The sequence below is a fragment of the Rhinolophus sinicus genome, linkage group LG01, assembly GCF_036562045.2.
Source record: "Rhinolophus sinicus isolate RSC01 linkage group LG01, ASM3656204v1, whole genome shotgun sequence".
Taxonomy (NCBI): Eukaryota; Metazoa; Chordata; class Mammalia; order Chiroptera; family Rhinolophidae; genus Rhinolophus; species Rhinolophus sinicus.
In genome coordinates, this window is record NC_133751.1 from 43,152,762 (window position 1) to 43,165,039 (window position 12,278).

The 12,278-nt window shown below is 38.3% G+C and overlaps 1 long non-coding RNA gene across 6 annotated transcripts in view; it reads left to right on the plus strand.

Moving 5' to 3' along the window:
* Nucleotides 1-12,278, plus strand: part of LOC141570624 (uncharacterized) — a 755,563-nt gene that overhangs the window by 507,550 nt on the left and 235,735 nt on the right. For all 6 annotated transcript variants that reach the window (XR_012494839.1, XR_012494838.1, XR_012494842.1 and 3 more), the window contains one exon: nt 2,467-2,529. This is a non-coding gene — a long non-coding RNA (uncharacterized LOC141570624). The remainder of the gene's footprint in view (nt 1-2,466; nt 2,530-12,278) is intronic.

Below are 12,278 nucleotides of genomic sequence, written 5' to 3' on the forward strand. Positions count from 1 at the left end.
GTGTATGTTATATGCGTATATGTCCTCTACATATATCTAAGTGTAAAAAGGCAAACAGTTTTTAATCATAGTGCTTTATATAAATAGTGTTTGTCTGGTTTCAAGTAATTATTAAGCCAAAACAAACTATACTGTGTTATCTTGAAAATATAAAATGTTTTCTAAAAAGAGATTAAGATTAAATATATGATAACCTCTCCAAAAATCTAAATTAAACATATGTTACATTTGGGATAGAAAGAACTGTTCTATAACTCAGATTGCTAGACATAGATGTTAGAGGTGATTATGTCTAAAATAAAGCCTTTGTTATCTAACATTCTTTCAAAGATTGTTACTTTGCACTGACCTCACATACTTACGTTGTGTAAAAGCACAAGAATGAACAGGGAACAGAGTTCTGGATAGACTCATTGATAACCGTTGAGTGTCAATTACTGGCAGAAATGGGCATTGATGGTTTTCCCCATATCACAGTTGAAAGTGAAGAAAATTTAAAAGCATTTCCCCCCCTTTGGAAGCATTTGAAATGATTCCCTGGAAAAGAAGAAATAGATATTAGGGGCTGAGTAGGGGAAGATACAGGTTGGCCATTAATTTGATCAGTACAGTAAGTTCAAAGATTGTTTCTGCTACATCTTATATCTACATCTCATTTCAAATTTGACAGATTCCCTTAAAGGATTAAAAAAGACAGGGACTTCCAAGCCGAATCAGATATGTGCATTTTAATACATGGAAAATAAGCAGGGCAACAAAAAAGATTCTCTCTTCTAACATTGATTTTCTTCATATTTATTTTTTCAGTCTGAACACTCCAGGCAAAAATTCACTTGGCTTCAACTAATTTGCAAATACCATCATTCACTGCTGTTTTGCTACCATTTCTCAAATCTCAATTAAATGTGATGACAGTTTACTTGCTAGAAACACACAGAAAGGTCTTTTCCCAACCAGAGGTCTTCACTCATTTCCTGTTAGTGGACTTGGCAAGTGAAGTCAAAACATCCATTACTGAGGCTGAGTTTTAATTTAGAAGGTTATCACAGAGCCAGCTAAATAATTATAAAATCATTTACAAATGTAAACCACTACAGAAATTTATATTAGCAGCTGAAAACAATATATATTGTTCTCAGCTGCATATATATATATATATACATATATATATAAATATAATGTTATATATATAAATTCACGCTTTTAGAAATCCATTGTAAACAGGTTTCATTAACATATATATAATATTATGTATAATATATTTTTATATATTATATATGGATTTTATAATATATAATATATATTATAAAATACATTGTAAACAGGTGTCATTATATAACCTGTTTATATAATGACACCTGTTTACAATGGATTTTTAAAAGGGTGAATTTTAGATTCCCACTTGTGGAAAGCTTGCATAACTTTCTGAGGCACCCTAGGATGAACTAAAATGTGTGTTCTCTCTGCAACTATTTTTTACATTAAGACCAAAAAAAACAATAATAAAAAAATGACTCTGGAAGTCTTGATGCTCAGGCTCAGGCTCTAGAAATAAAAGCAAGGAATAAGATGAGACACAGTTTGGGTTAAAGAAATGCCAGTTGAGTGAAAGAAAGAAGGTATTGCTCACTTTTCCCTTATTTCTTATACATGAATAATTTAATACAAATGTATTTAATATAAATATAATTCAATATAAGATTTATACAGCATTGCTTTGAGTGTATGGGCCTTGATAAATCATAGAATGTTAGAAATATGCAAATGTGTAAAATGGGTACCCAGTTCATGTTGTCAGATACTCTACAAATGTTATCTACAGAGGATAAGAAGCAAACTATCAGGGGTCTCTGACAGAAACAATTGGTCAACCCTCCTCTTTATAGCTGAAGACCAAGTGGTTGAAAGACTCACCCAGGCTCATACAGTGGGCAACTGACATCCAGGCTCAGTGACTTCTTTACCTCATCAGTCACAGAACGTTTTTGGGCCTGAGCTCATCATTTGATAAAAGAGTAACTCTACCTGCCCAGGGGTTATCGATCAAAGGTAATAGAGGTTTTGAGAATTTCTTTAAAATTTTAATTCATGGTACACTGCCTTGCATCTGGCAGGCACTCCATAAATCTCAGAGGAACAGAATTTGTCAAATAGCTGTGGTGAGGGCTGGCTCTAATTCACTCCTTAAAGCTTGTTGTGCTGGCTCAGCCTCTTTCATCAGGCTTATGAAACCAACACCTCTGACCTTTATTACATGATGGGTGAATCCCATGCCCTATGGGAGCAGAGATAGGTGGCTTCCACCTGGTACCAAGATGAGGACAATTTTTTCTTTTGTTCAGAAACTAAGATGTGGTTATCTTGACCCTTGTGTAAACCTCTCATTGCAGTATTTTGGAGCCAAGCTATCTCTGCCAATCTAGCTGCCCATGGCAACTTTCATTTTTTTCTGCTTTTCTTTCTTAGAAAAATCAGTTGGGAGGTATTTCCCCTTCATGGAATCTTCTAGTTCTGAAGAGCACACGGATGGTGAGTGACACCTGGAGCTGTGATGGCTCTGTAGCCTATGCAGATCCTTGTCTGGCCTGTGTGTGTTGTTTTGATAGCCTGGGTTCCACAGGAACATAGAGAAGTGGGAAAGGGCAACTGGCTCTCAAAATGAGGAAAAAGAAAATGCTAAAAACCCACTTAATTCTGAAAAATTTATGGTCTTTTAAAGCCCCTGGTCTTTGTTTTGGAGGACCTCACAGATGGGTTGTGTTGTTTGCTGACTTGAAAAAAAAAAAAGAGCTGCCATGGCTTTCATTATCTAGTAAGGACATTACTGTATTTGGTTAAGCCAAATGTCTTTACACATTTGGCTAAATTAGATTTTAAAAAGGAATGTTTATAAAGAACGGAGTGAGGAGAGGTATGTAGGACTTCTATAGGTTCTATCTGCTCTCTGCCTTTCCTCATATTCTCCCCCCTCTGTCTTTCTCCTCTCCATTTTTCTACTCCAGGTAACCCCTATGCTCCCACCACTGGCTACCACATGATATAGTTGGTACCTGAATGGAGAGAGAGGGAGGAGGAGAAGTAGGGTCAGATGATAAGGGAAGCAAAGGACAGGGAAAGACACCAGCACAGACTGCTTTGGGAGAGTAATCTGTGTTGGATAAGTTAATCCCTGCACATACATTTTAGAATGGCAGTTTTGCCTTTCCTCCAACTAGTCCCTCAAATTTAACATGGTTTATCAATACTCATGAACCCCTAGAACTGGTGATTAGTGTATTGTGGTTCAGTGAATGAGTAACACACAGGGATTCTTCATTTGTGGAACTATCTGGCCACTGTAGTTACACAAGCTGTATGATGGAGGTCAAGTCTCTTGGTCTTTCTGAGTCTCAGTTTCCTCATCTATTACAGTAGATAGGGATAATGCCAGCTCTGTTCTCCTCACAGAGTTCTGAGAAAGAAATGAAACATGATTTGTGAAACCATAAAGCATGATGCCAGTCAACGATATATAGTAATTTATAATTTTATTTGTATTTTATCTTACAGTAGAATTTATAAACTGAGTGTTCTTAGGTTTCTCCAGCATACAGGTACAGGTGATTTCCCATTTAAACTTGAATTTTGTAGTGGATAAAGCATTTTGCTGGTCATAAGCTTCACTCACTCAAATAGGTATATCATTCCCTGCAAAGTCCACCTCAGATACTTCTGTGGGCCACAATTGGAAACTTACGAGCCCTCACAGATCCAGTCCAGGGCTCCCCTTACCACAGGTCTCTGCTGCTCTCCCCATCAGCCTCTGCCCATCTGAAGAGTAGATAAGATCCTTCCCTAGCAGTCTGGTCCTAAAGCCCTTTGTGGTGGCCCTAAAGTCCAAGATGGCAGTCCTCTTGGCAATGAGAATGTAACGGCTTCCTGGGCTTGCTGTTACATCCAATTAAAGGGGTCCCCCTGTAGTGCGGAGGTGGGGCAGGAGCATGATGTAGTTCACACATCTAGAACTGAGCGGGGGGATGTTGCACTAGACCTGGCCATCCCCTGTCAGTCACTCTCAATCCCATGGCTGAGGCAGGTGTGTCATGCCTGTTTCATTCCTCTCAGAGCACTTTTCCTCAGAGATTCTGCAAAATCCTGCTGGCACGATGGCTTCCTTTGGGTGTATGGCTACATTTGGTCCCCATTTGAAAATATGCTTTGAATTTTTTTTAGGAGATTCCTTATGAACTATATAAATTACCAGATGGATATGAACAGCTTAATGGACAGGAGTTTCTTCTAAAACTAAATGCCAGATATATCTGGATCTTGGTTCCAGGCTAGTTGAAACTGTCTTCTCCCACCCTGTCCACACTTACTGTGAAACCTCCTCCGAATGGCATCATAATGGGCTCTTACAGTTAAACAAAATAACAGATACATTTTAACTAATGCTCTAGGGAAATATATAATATCTTTTATTTTCCTAAAACCCATACGCCCAGGAGTCACTTTATATTTAAGGTGATGAAGGTTTAAAATAGGAAATATGTGAGAGCTTAGTACTCCTTTATGTTGCTGAGGAAGTGAAAAGAAAAAAAAAAAAAGAAGCCAGATTTCTAGTTAATGAATTATGACTAAGTTGGTTCCTTATGAAATAGGATTCATGGGGTTTCAAGCAAATTTTTGTTATTGGCAGAGCTTTTATTTTCATATGTCTTCTAGCATATAACTTCAGCAACACATTAACTGTTCTTTGTTCCTACCATTTACCTCAAAATTGTAAAAAGTTCATTCACTCGATCATATCTTTGTTATTCAATGTTAGCACTATATAAGGTGGTAAACAGATTCTATCCATCAGAAACTTAAAATCTATACCTGAAGAATAATTTATGAATCCAGTCATTCAGCCAGCATATATTTATTGAGTGTTTATTATGTGCTAGGTGCTGGAGTGACACAAATATGAACAAGATGTAGATTCTGCCTTGAGGGGTAGCAGGTGATTTCCTCAAGACACTTTATTAGTGTATCATAACATTCAGGAGTCAGCCAGGAGTTACACTGATCATAAATCGATAACCTCATTTCAGGGCTCAAACACAGAGATGGCAAATAAAGCCCAGGCCTGCCCCGGGCAGTATTGACTGAAGCAACAAATGACTTTTAGTAGCAGCAGGGAATGAATAATTTTGCTATCAAGAGTGAAAGAAACTCCCTCCTTCTCTCCATCCTTTTCACTTAAATAGTATTTGGATTTCTTAAAAATCCATAAAGTTTATATTAAAGCACCATGAGTGCTTTGTTTGACTGAGAGGGGATGGAGAACACATCATCTTGGGGAACACAGTGGTTTCTGAGGGTGCAATTGTCTTTTGCTTGTAGTGGCATAACTGATCATATGGTTTGTCATTTCTCCCTTATTATTTATAAGAATTTCTGGACAACACTGGAAGCTAATATCTCAATGTTATCTTATCAAACTTTTAAGGACTTGGAAGACCCAGGGTAGTTGAGGCAGTTAGCAAAGTCATTAGAAACACAACCTGGGGCCAGTCAGCCTGGATTTCAATCCCAGTTCTGTCATGTACTCAAGGTGTGATCTTGGACAAGTTACTGAAGCTTGGAGTGCCTCAGTTTCCTCATCACTAATCTGGGATGATAATAATAGTATCATCTATTAGGGTTATTGTGGGGATTAAATGATGATGTTAAGTTCTTACTAGTAAAATGCTAGCCCATGGGAAGTGCTGTAAGTATTAACTTTTACTACATCCCAACTCTTAGAATACAAGTTAATCTCGAAGACAATTATTATCCATCTGTTCATTCTACTTTTCCCCCCATAAAGCTACTAGCTAAATTGGAAGTGTGTAGTAGTGAGGCCAGATGATTACATGGGAAGTAAAAGTTATTTCTTAAACATGGGCAAAATTACGAATAATCTATAAGGTAATTAAAATTGTGATTTAGTAATAACAATTTAAGGATATTTATCAATAACAAATCTGGGAATGATATTTAATCAAGAATTAATTTTAATCAAGAATATCTCAGATTTGATATTTATTATTTATTCACTTATATTTATTGTCTGTATGCTTCTGTTTATTTATGTTCATAAATACCTGTTTGCCCTGAAAATAATTTAAGACAGTTTACAAAGATGTACATTATATAACAAGATAACACTAAATTAAAATTAGTAGGAAAATAGATAAAGGGAAAATAAAGGTAGGAACAGAAGGGGACAGACTTTTGTGTATGAAATTGTATCTTGAAGTCCCATGCACTTGCTGTAAGTGCTCTACCAAGTTGGTTCTAAGATGTTTATTGGACCACTTTAAAAAAAGAAATGAAAGCAATAATACAATTCATTAAAATTATTATGTAAAACAAACTGGTTGCTCAGGAAAAGGGTAATCATTACTGATACTTTGATATGAATAATTTCTTTCATGTTGCTTGGTTTTAATATTCATTAGAAACTTGGAATATGGTAATTAATAGATTCATACAGTAACTGTTTACTTAGATCCTACCCCATAAAAACTATTGTGTTAGGTGCTACACAGTACAAAGAGATGTCTAAAACTGCCCCTGCTCTCAAAAAATATGCATCCAGTAGAGAATATAAATAATACATTAATAAACTAACTTCAAGGTAGATAGTAATGTTGATAGACACACGGTGTTAAAGAAGCAATTTAAGTCTCATAGCAATCTATGGACTATCCCAAGAGAAGATATTGTACGTAACAAGTACATTTTTTATGCTTTCTAATATATTAACTATGCTAATTTCTTAATGGTGGTTTTTAAATACTTAATGATTCTCAAATGTGGATTTAAAAATCCACAGAGTATAGTAGAATGCATAGCCAACTTAGAACTATTGAAAATAATTGGGGGAAAGACTTGGCATAGATATTAGAGAACTATGGATCATTCTATCCCTTGAAGATGTATACAACTTAGATCATGAACTTATAAACTTAGTGTCAAGTCTCTCATTAGTCCTTCGTCTCAAATTGTCAAAAATTGTTCCTGGAGCTTTTAGGGAGAGCAAAGCAAAAATTCACTCTCTTCCTAAAAGTACAGGCATTCATTCTATGTACCCACTCAACATTATTTGACATTTCTTGTATTATGGGAGTAATACTGGGCATGGAATTACAACAAAAGTGAAATGTGATTGTTTTCCTTCAGGAAAAGAGCTTATTGTTTATGTGGGGAGACAGAAGTATAAACAAATAATAATAGCAACATGACAAGTGCCAATAAACCTATATCCGAAGAGAAAGGACAACCTCTGCCTAGCACTAGAGAGAAAAAGCCACACTGAGCTGCCATTTGAGCTTCTTCTTGAAAAAGATGAGCATTTTGCCAAGTGAAGGTTGTATGATAGGGATGAAATTTATCCCTGGTAGGGGAAGTATTTTCAGAGTACCTTTAAGCCTATCAATTTAATATTTGCTAAGTACTTATCAAGGATTCAATGTGGGGTTAGGTGGGATGGTAATTATGAAGAAATAGAAAACTTGCTATTAGTCTTCAGAATGTCTACTTGTAATGAGTAGATTACATTTTCCACACACTTTTAACAGTGATTAAGAGGTCAGGACTGTAGGTCTTAAATGATGTGCTACAACATAAATTTCAAGGATTAGAGGAGAACATGATTATGCAATTCAGAGGGACCAGGGCAAGTCTCCCAGATGGGGTGAGGCTGAATCTATTCCTTGAAACCTAGAATGGGATTTAGATGGTGGGGGAGAGCATGGTTCAGCTGCCCAGCCATAAACATTTACTGGGTGCGTACCATGTGTCAGGTTCATTAATAAGGAATCAGCATTGGCCTCAAGAGCAAACTGGGATTGAGGATGTGTGATCTGTGAGAAAACGTAGCTAGATCAGTGAGCTGGGGTGGGAGAGAGATTGTGGGAAAGAGTATAGGGGGAATCAAGCTAGAGCAAAAGCACTGTAGCTGGAATAAAGGGTGTTCGGAAAGGCATTGGCTTTCATATTTGGAATTTATGAAAATGGGGAGTCACTGAAGGTTGCTGAGTATGGGAGGAAGCTGGTGAAAGTAGTACGGAAAGAAAATTAATTTTCCACATGGACTGTAATAGCTGAAGGGGATTGTACAGATCCCTTCACTCACCACCCCTCCAGATTCCCTTCCCACTGACATCTTTCAACAGAAGAGTTAATTAAGGCCTAAAGAGGTTATGTGATTTGCTTAAGCCTGAATATAGTAATCTTGCCTCCATGTCAACCTCCTTCTCGCTATCCCAGCAGCATGTGTGTACTCTACAGGCTGGATGGCTGGGGAGTAAAGGGAAGAGGAGCCAGAGTGAGCCCAGCATGCTGGCCTGGGACCACCCAGGCTGAACGGAGGAGGGAAGAAGGCAGGAAGCAGGGCTTGGCTCATCCTGTGTTCCAGCCATAGGATCAGAATGTTCGAGTTTGTAAAAGACCTAAACCTCACCTAGTCCTGCTATTGCTTTATAGAGAGGAGAAAGTTGAGGGCCTAGTGGGGAAGTGTGTCACAAAGGTGACAAATCACAGGCAGAACCAAGGCCCGAGTAAGCCCAGCTGTCTTCCCTCCATGAAGCTCCCTTTCTCCTTCAGATCTTGTGTTTGTGTTGATGGACTCTGTTCTCTGTCCCCAGCTGGTTACCTGCTCATGTACCACACCCCTTGATCCCTCTGTCAGATAAAGACATTGTTGTCTGGGGCTGGGATCCTTGAGCTGCTGACGACTCCGCACTTCTCCCACTCAGTTCCCCTGTGTGTGTGTGTGTGTGTGTGTGTGTGTGTGTGTGTGTGTATTTAGTGCACTGGGAGAAGAAAGCTAAAGAAGGCATGTAGAAGAATGCTCCAGAGTGAATTTGCATCTCCATCCCCAAAAGAGCCACAGTTCCCTCCATTCTTCTCTCCTTCCCTCCTTCCCAGCAGGAGAACAGTGCCTGTAGGGAATGACAGGAGAGGAGCATTGTTAGAGTGAGAGGCATAAACCGCATGAAAATGCAGACCAGTGAGAAAATGAAAAGGCCCTTCTTCACTCCCTTATCATCTGCTCTGTGCTCCATCTTAGCCTGTTAATGTGTGAGTTCGGGAGGGGGTGGGCAGGGAATGAGGAGCGTCACCTCTCTTGCCCTCCTCACCTCTGGAAGCCATGCTATTTCCAGGAGAGGCAGGTGGGGTCTGTGTGTGTGTCAGGGACTAGCTAACAACTGGGGCTTCTGGGGAAGGTACTTTCCAAATGGCACCGCATGGGAGAACGAGAGCAGCTTCACCAAAGCCCTGCTTATAACTTCAGCAAGGAAGAAGGAATTTCTCCCTGTGGTCCAACTGATAGCCAGTGTCTGAGATGGCTGAAAGAGGAGGGGCCAGCTGGGAAAAGTAAGCACAGAAAATGGAAGATGTTTAGGAAATACAAACACAAGAACATCTGTGGTGTTAAAAGGCAATTAACAACAGGTATTTAGATCTGATAATTTATAAAAGTGACAGGTCCTTGTATTAATAAAATTGTTCTGGGTAGTCTCTCTACTGTCCTCTGGGCATGTGGCTTATATCTTTGACTGTGGCTTCAACAATAAATGGACACTCACATTTTAAACTCAAGGCAACAAATGAGACTTTACAAAACAAGTGGCCTTTAAATAACTAAGAGTAAACTCTATGAAATTATTTCCTAGTATAAATAATTTGTGGTTTGAAAAATTAAATTACCTTGCCCAAACTTTGGTTGTCCTTATAAATAAGTTTTGCACAGTGTGAAATTCCAGAGTGCATACTTAAGGCCATTCTAATATATATTTATTATTAATACACATAACATTTTTTTCTCATTTAAAGGTATAGATGTGTGTTTATATTAAAGAGAGTGAGTATCCTTGAACTCCACTCACATAACTGCACAGCATTTTTTCATTCATTTAAACTGAGTCGGGATTTATCTATATGGCTTATGTGATTATATTTGGGGAAGTCTAAGTAGCAGAAATATTATAACATAGACAATGGTATAAATATATTCAGATCTGCAATTCAGCCCTCATTGCTTTACACATGTAATTAGGTTGTTTCCGTGGTAATGATCTAATTATGGGCTTCTCCTTGGCCTTGTGTAATCACATTTACTGCATTTTGGCAGAGATGTTTTCCTTATTTTGTTGAACTACAACACTTGACAAGATGTTCTCTCTTAAGATGAATAATGATTTTTCTTGGGAGGGAAAAAGAAAAAAAATGAAACACCACCATCAAAGGTGATTTGAGAAGGATTATAGATATTTGACAAATCATGCCAGTATTAAAATATCTGTTACCCTTGAACACATGATCTATTTTTATCGTGTGTGTGTTTGTGTGTGTGTGTGTGTATGTGTGTGAGATTACTAATGTAATTCAGAAGATGTTCTCATTTTAAAAATCATGCATGCTATTTAAATATATTATTTCCACTGGGCCTAGGAACCTGAAGGAAATGTTAGGTCAAGAAAGAGAAAGCTCTGGAGAGGCTGGTAGAAGGAGAACTGGAGACTGTATTCAGTGAGAATATTATATTACAATTGACAAGGCTATTCATGAAAAGGTATTTGATTATGGTTGCCATGGTAGTAGGAAACACCTGAAAAAATCAATTAAGGCTTATTTCGGCAGGCATCCAAATATAACCCTTTATGCACATATGGAAGAAGACAGGAGATGTAAATACTTGTAGGAAAGACAGCTTTATTGTCACGTGGTCCTGTCAGAAAAAAAATCTGGAATATTACAAGAATAAAAATTTAACTCTTTTATGTGTATAAAATGTCACTGTGCTATAAAGCATTTTGTATGAAAATCTTTATAGCAGAAATAATGCATATACAAGGAGCTATAAGCTGCTTACTCTGAGGGTTAGCAAGAAGATTTATGGGCTTCACTGGCTCAATGTCTGGTACCAGTACCCAAGGGCTAGGAATTGAAAGCACTTTTCTGGAACCATTATGGATGTGACTGCAAATCGAAAATTAGTAGAGTTCAGTTCTAAGGACCCAGAACGTTGAAAATGCATTTCTCAGGGAATAGGGTGGGTAGATATGGCATTTTTGTAACCTAATTGATTAAAGGGCATAGATATTCCCAAGCATAGGGCTTGGGAATAAGTAAAGTGATAATAACTGGTTTTCTCTGTATAGCAAACCAACCCTTATAAAATTACCACGTGGTTTGGTTTTAGACTTATGTAGTGTTGTTTTCCTAGGGAGGTGGCATGGTATTAATGAGTTATTTAGTTATCATTTGCAGATAACAGGAATGTTTATTTCCTTCTTTAAATGCATTTATTCACTGAAAAAAGATTTATTTACTAATAATGTACCAGGCACAGTACAAGTTCCTGGGAATAAAGCAGTGAGAATCAGAATCATTGCTACCCTCATGTTATTTCTTATTTTACAGATAAAAGAGGAACGAAAACAGGCTAATCTCAACACCAGACTAAGCAGTATAATGTAGGGAAGCACGGGGTGAGCTGGGAGCATAGAGGATGGGGTCTGTCAGAGGTCTAGCAGTGGGAACAGAGGCCAAAGACAACATGGAATGTGGAGCAGGCATCTTATGGTAGTACAGCTTCACGTACGGGAGTGGGCTGGGAGCCTGTGTTGTATGAGAGGGGATGACGAAAGATCAGGCTGGAGTGCAAACAGGGCCCAGAGCACCAGAGCACTTGTAAATCATGCTGACAAGCTTGGCCCCTGAGCACAATCAGGATCCATTAAAAGGCTTCAGGCAAGAGAACAAACATGGTCTTATTTGCGATACCTGCTGCTGCTTCCTTTAACATCCAGTTTTGAAGCAGTGATTTTAGAAGACTCAATGCAGCGATTTACATTTGGAAATATTTAGAGTGCTAACTGGGAGTTTAATAGCACAGTCTTAGGTGAGCCGCTTTACCTCCCTCGTACCCCAAGTTAGCCTCTACAAAGGCCTTCTTGGCTGTGTTCCTCTAAAATAATGTGGTTTGGTTTTTTGTTTGCTTGTTTGTTTGTTTTTTAGACAGATTTGCTTACGTTGTGAATACACGTGTATGCACGAGTTAATTACCTTTGATTACTCAGAGCTCTCTCCCACCCATAAGCCCGTTGATCTAGAACTCTTTAAACCTTTCTCCCACCATTAGGTCCTGCCTCCCTGTTGGTCAAATGAGGGGAGTGTTGGTACCTGTCCTAGAAGCACATGGGCTTGCATGAGTCACTGCTTGCGAGAGTGAATGACGGTTTGAAGAAGTGGTCATAAAG